Genomic DNA, 5,998 nt, shown 5'->3' with positions numbered 1-5,998 from the left:
TGATTTTTCCTCTCTTTAGAGGTATTAGATTCTGTAGGAGAAGGTGGTGGCTTCATCCTTAATGCAAGGTCAAGATCCATGCAACCAAGAACAATGTCCACGTTTCATTCCAATCCTTAAAATTTATCCCATTAAAGACCTGAACCTTATTCAGATTAGCAGATATTGAAGCAATTATAGCTGAAACAAGAACAAAAATTAAACATTTAAATATGATCCCATAAAAGAAAATTGAATTATCAATTTGTTCATATAAAGATATAACTCATCTCAAGATACCTAGTGCACCATCAATATCGAGTGTTGGACACTAATATTAACTCCTAGTGATACTCTTGTTGTAACAGTCAAACATTGATAATAAAAAACATGTTGAATAATAAACCCCTCTATGTATTGATTTATGATTCACATGTAGGACCTTATAATTATCACATGTGCGTACGACAGTGGGTCAATCACCAACTGTCTTTTGGGTTAATTGATACATGCATGGACAAACATACACACAAACCAGAAAATTTTAAACATTTTTTATAAGCAATTTCTATAACTACTTGCTTAAAAATATTTAATTATTGTATAAAAATACAATCCGTAGCCAAATTCAAACAAAATTGAATCAAAGAAAAAATGAAATGAAATCTAAAATTCAAAAACGCCAATGCACTTTAGCTGTTATGCACTATTACGACATTGATGCTATTGAATTTAATTTCAAAATGTCAAGTCACATATATTATTTATTATAAATAATAAATAATATAAAAATATATATTAGGACATATATTATTTATTATAAATAACAAATAGTATAATTATTATATATTATATAACCTAGTATTTAACCGTTGATGATTCTCAACTAAATTTACAAAATTTATAATCTAAAATAAATTTCTAAAGACATTTTACCGTAGCATCCTAAAAGATTATAATAATAAATTATTATTAATTTTATTATAAATATATATTAATTATAATAATACATAACAAAAGATTTTTAAAGCAATTATGACCGGATCAAAACATCTTTCTCAAACACATTCTACCGGCAATATGCTTACATCATTCATCATACGCAACAAAAAATCTATGTCACAACATAAATAAACAACAATCAACCGCAGTAATTCAACAAATGTATATTCATAAGCATTTATTTATGTTACTTCACAACACAACAACAAATCATCATATAACTATAACGATTCGCTAACCATCACACCAAGCTTCACCATATGATAGCTCTATGCGTTACCTTTCCAACTCTTCAAACCGTGTCTTAATCCGAGTCACGAAATTCAAGTTACGACGAAAACAATTGGTAACGAAAAAACATAATTTCTGGAAAATACAACAACTGTTACCGGTTACAATCATGAAAAATTCAATAAAAACCCATCATTTCAGTTTTAACCGGTTACACCAACGTGGTAACCGGTTATCAATGTACAAGAACAAAAAAAAATGAAATTTTCACCGTTGGAGGTCTTTCAGACCTCCGATTTCGATTCCGTAAAAACTCCTGATCTCGGAATTCGACATACTACACTTATTCAATAATTAAAACAACAATTTTATAATATATCATATATTGGCATCAACAAAATCATTCAATCTCATCAATTCATGTTTACCCCAAATTCAAATTGAATCGAATTAGATCTTTTCATAACCTTATTATTTCTATAGATATAGAGATCAAGAACGAAACTCTAAAATAATTCCTATGAGTCGATAACCCATATCATAATTCAACCCGAGAATAAAAACGGAAACGTACTTGAGTTTGTCATTGTGAATCACTTAAGGTTTGCGGGTATTTGATCTTTCAATTTGTAGAGTTTCCTTATGGCTCATTGAATCTCCTTTAATGAGGATGAAGAGAAAATTTGTCTGATGGGCCGTTTTCACGTTGTCTACAAATGGGGACCATAACCTAATTTGCTCACATCAAATTAGATATTGGCTTATGGTATCTACATAGTAAACTCATATTTCATGACATTTATGTTTTTAGCCACATACTTAATATTAATTAGACCACTACAATTTTAGCTAAGTAAATAATGGTCCTAACACGTGCATTATTATATTTGTGACCCAAAAATTCTAACAAAGTTATGTAACAAGTTAAGTGGAACTTTAAAAAAATTTAGAATAATGTTAGAGTTAGTAATGTTAATTTTTATATTTTTTTATAGATAGTTATTAATTAGTTAGTTTTGTTATAAATCAGTTAAGATTTGTTAGTTCATCATGATGACTATATAAAATGTATTATTTATAATAATTCTCTTATCATTAAATTAATACAAAAGAAATCAATCATATTTTTTTTATTTCTCTATTTTCTTTGGTCCAATCATGCTTCTCAACACGGTTGAACCATGGTTGCCACCATGAAAAAAAGATGATTCTATTTATCATCAGAGATAAAGCCAATCACAATATTCTTTCATTCAATTTTTTCTCATTCCACTATTTTTTTTTCCTTTTTGATCAAATGGTATGAATCCTTTATTGGATTTCATGAAAGATAATTAAGCTATTTTGATCAAATAATTTATAATATTATATATTTATTGAAGTTTCTCACACACTTCAATGATTTTGATATAGTTAAGCATATTTTATTCTCTAGGTACTTCTACCATATCATGGTAGCTTATTAATTTTTATTCTCTATATGTTATATCTTATGGTAATTGGTATTTTTATTCGTTTTGTGCTTCCATAATATAGTGGTTATGCTTTGTTAGCCAAAGCTTGACATTTGAAGACTCAAAATTGAGTTTATTGGTTTTGTCTAAGTGAGCGCCAAGAAGACATCGTAAGATTTTTCAAATAGTCTAAAGTAGTTCAAATAATTCTATGAGTTAGGTACCTCCTTTACTACCGCTAATGATATCAATTTTGCTTTTTTAATCAATGTAATTCAAACTTGTATATATATTTTTGTTGTAATTTTCTTAAAGAGCTACATTGTATTCTCTTTTCTTGAATTGCGTTGTTCTTTTTCGAGCTATAAATTTTAATCCATATTCCAATTTGAAGGAGGTGTTAGAGTTAATTATTTTAATCCATATTCCAATTTTAAGAGATATTATAAGAGATTAATAATATATTTTATTCTAATAATTAATGAGATATATTTTGAGATATTGTAGTGGGACAATCTTTAGAATTTTAGAGCTGAAGATATAAATAAGAGTTTAAAGTTTTTGAGAAACATTTGGAGTTATCTAAGGTGATAGGGAATACTTCTAAAAATATTGGATTTGTGTGATTACTATATCTAAGAGGATTGGGGAATATGTCTAAAAATGTACAAGCGCCTGACATTTATAAACACATATTCTATAAGGAAGAATGTTCTATCAAAAGATGTGAATGTCTCATTAAGTAGTAGATAAGATGAGATGAATTCTACGTACTATTGGCCAAAGATGGTGAAGGATTGCATATTTTTTTTGCCAAAATCATGTGAATACTCCCAGTCGACAGGTTACGTTCCATAGTGAAACAATGGCATTTTAGAGGAAATTGTCGTCCATATCCAGCATCTTTCCTTCAAAGGACACAAGTACATTTTGGTCGGTGTCGACTATTTTATCAAATGGGTTGAAATAGTAACCTTAAAGGATGTCACTCAACAAGATGGTTCAGATGATGTAACACCATTAGTGTCTAGAATAATAGTGTTGGGCTATGTTGATCACGGAGGTCAGGGTCACGATCATATAGGTGGAGATTTTCGAATAGCTGATGAAGAAAATCTTCATTGCTCCTATTGTAAATGAGATGGACATAAACTCAAGATCATTGTTATTCTCTTCATAAGTTTCTTACCAAAATTTCCAACGTGGCTCAACAACCAATCGGAAGATATTGAATATAAAGTGTTCCTTTAGTTTAAAGCAACTTAGTGAACCCCACCCTCTTCAACGACTAATTTTAATACTAATAATTTATATTGTTTGTGTCTATAATCTTGCATCTATTGGACATTTTATTAAATGTTAGAAAATTGTGAGTCGTAAAATTTAAAATTTGTAAAATATGGATTAATTATTATTTAAAAAGACAAATTTATAATTTTTGAAAATTTTAGGGACAAATATAAACATATGTGAAAAAAAATTAAATTATCTAAAAATATTCTTCCATCCAAATTAATATACTCTTATGAAAAAAAATCAAAGAACAAGCAGATGTTGTTTGATTAATAAAATTACAACGGCTGTATTAATATTTAAAAAGAATTTTTAAGTTGGGTAACACTTAAAATAATTATATAACATGTAAAGTTTTATAGTTAAAATAAATATATAAGATGTAAAGTTTTATAGTTAAAATAAATATAATCTTTGTAGATGTGTGGGGCCTGTGGTGTGAATGATGATTGATAAAGAACAAATAAAAATAATGATAAAGAACAAATAAAAATAATTGAGCTCAGATGTGCCATTTATCGCAACCGAAGTAGACGTTTGTGATGAAACCCATCACCACAATTGACACAAGAGTCATCACTGCTCGATATTGCACCAGCCGGGAATCGAACCCGGGTCTGTACCGTGGCAGGGTACTATTCTACCACTAGACCACTGGTGCTTTGGTGCTTGCTACGTAAACGTTTAGATACTACCCCATTGCTGATTGCTTCTTAATGGTAAGTAGTACATTTTATTCTGTATGAGAATTATGATACCATTGCAATGCCATTAACTTTCACTCTAACATCATTTTGTATGACTTTTTTGCTAAATAAAATTAGAGGGAGTATTTATTTAATTAATACAAAATATTTGTCAATTCAAATCAAATATTAAATGAGAATCAAATTCATCTATTCATTTTTTATTTTTTATTTTGGAATGTGATACTAACTGCACTATATTCTATTTCATTCTATTAATTAAAATATTAATCCTATTTTATAACTAATTTATTTGATATTCATCATTATCAATGTACGATGCCATTTTCCTACGATACATGATGACATGACTTCTAGGACAACTTAAACTCTTGTATTTTGGTAGGTCTGGTGCTTTGAACTTAGGTGGAAGCACCACATTAGGAACTAGGCACAAGTCCTTAGCATCCATACCATAAGCAGAGAAATCTTCAATGACCCTAATCCTCTCATCTAGTAACCGATAATCTGCTTATCTGTTCTGATCTGATTAGAATATTTGTCCAATCGATTATAAATGCGCAAACTTAAGATCTAAGTTGTCTTGAAGGTGCCTTGATTCTGTATAACGACTAGATAACTTAAACTTCCTTTTTTAGAACCTACAAATGATTATTTTCATCTTCTAATCAATTAGAAATATGTGATAATCGATTAGATTGTCACAAAATGCTTTTATTCAAATTTCCTTTTTGAGCCAACCTCAGTCCTATAAATAGAGATTCCATTTCTCATATCAAATCATCCAGAATCATATTTTGACACTTTCATCTCTCTCTCTCTCTCTCTCTAAACATTTCTTTAAATTTATCTCACTATGTTTTTAGCCTAAGTTCTTTTGTGAAATAATTCCTTTTATGAGTGAAATTAGTTTTGTAATTCTGGAATGGGTAGAATTGTAAAATTCACCAAGGGAACCTTTTGTGTATACCTCGGTTGAATATTGTCCAATTAGGGATTTATTTAGGTTAAAGTTAAACCCGTAAAAACTTCTATTTGGGATTGGATATTCCAATCCTAATTTAGCTTGGAGATCAGCCTGTATAAAATCTCATAAGTTCTTGGTCAAACCGATGTTAAAACCCAAATAGGTTGAAGCTTAGCCTGATATTTTCATCTTCTAATCAATTAGGAATAAGTGATAATCAATTAGATTGTCACAAAATGCTTTTATTGAAATTTCCTTATTGAGCCAACCTCAATCCTATAAATAGAGATTCCATTTCTCATATCAAATCATCCAGAATCATGTTTTGACACTTTCATCTCTCTCTCTCTCTCTCTCTCTCTCTC

At 29.1% G+C, this 5,998-nt stretch overlaps 2 non-coding genes across 2 annotated transcripts; both read right to left on the bottom strand.

Annotated features, from left to right (window-relative positions):
• Positions 1-4,457: 4,457 nt before the first annotated feature.
• Positions 4,458-4,544, bottom strand: LOC127109628 (small nucleolar RNA snoR114). Its single transcript, XR_007796899.1, has one exon. It is a non-coding gene; the product is annotated as a small nucleolar RNA snoR114 (small nucleolar RNA).
• Positions 4,545-4,549: 5 nt separating this feature from the next.
• On the bottom strand, positions 4,550-4,620 carry TRNAG-GCC (transfer RNA glycine (anticodon GCC)). Its single transcript has one exon. It is a non-coding gene; the product is annotated as a tRNA-Gly (tRNA).
• Positions 4,621-5,998: the final 1,378 nt, after the last annotated feature.

Source organism: Lathyrus oleraceus, chromosome 7, assembly GCF_024323335.1.
Source record: "Lathyrus oleraceus cultivar Zhongwan6 chromosome 7, CAAS_Psat_ZW6_1.0, whole genome shotgun sequence".
Taxonomy (NCBI): Eukaryota; Viridiplantae; Streptophyta; class Magnoliopsida; order Fabales; family Fabaceae; genus Lathyrus; species Lathyrus oleraceus.
This window is presented reverse-complemented; position numbering and strand designations above follow the sequence as displayed.